The sequence below is a fragment of the Suricata suricatta genome, chromosome 12 (assembly GCF_006229205.1).
Source record: "Suricata suricatta isolate VVHF042 chromosome 12, meerkat_22Aug2017_6uvM2_HiC, whole genome shotgun sequence".
Lineage (NCBI taxonomy): Eukaryota > Metazoa > Chordata > Mammalia > Carnivora > Herpestidae > Suricata > Suricata suricatta.
The window spans coordinates 95,007,640-95,007,861 of record NC_043711.1 but is presented as its reverse complement, the minus strand read 5'-3'; positions in this window follow the sequence as shown (position 1 = coordinate 95,007,861).

Here is a 222-nt window from a genome sequence, read left to right as displayed (position 1 = left end):
GGCCTCCGGAGCTCGCCGCCTTCGGGGCCCAGAGGCAGCCCCGCCGCGGCGGCCGCAGTGCAGGAGGGGCAGGCGAAACCACACACGCTCTTCTCCATCTCTGGGGTTCTCTTCGGTTTCATTTTTTTTTTCCCCAAGAAAACAAAAATTGATAAATAAATTACCTGCTATGGGTGGGGAGGGCGGGACTGGGGAAGATGCATAGACCTATAACAATCACTT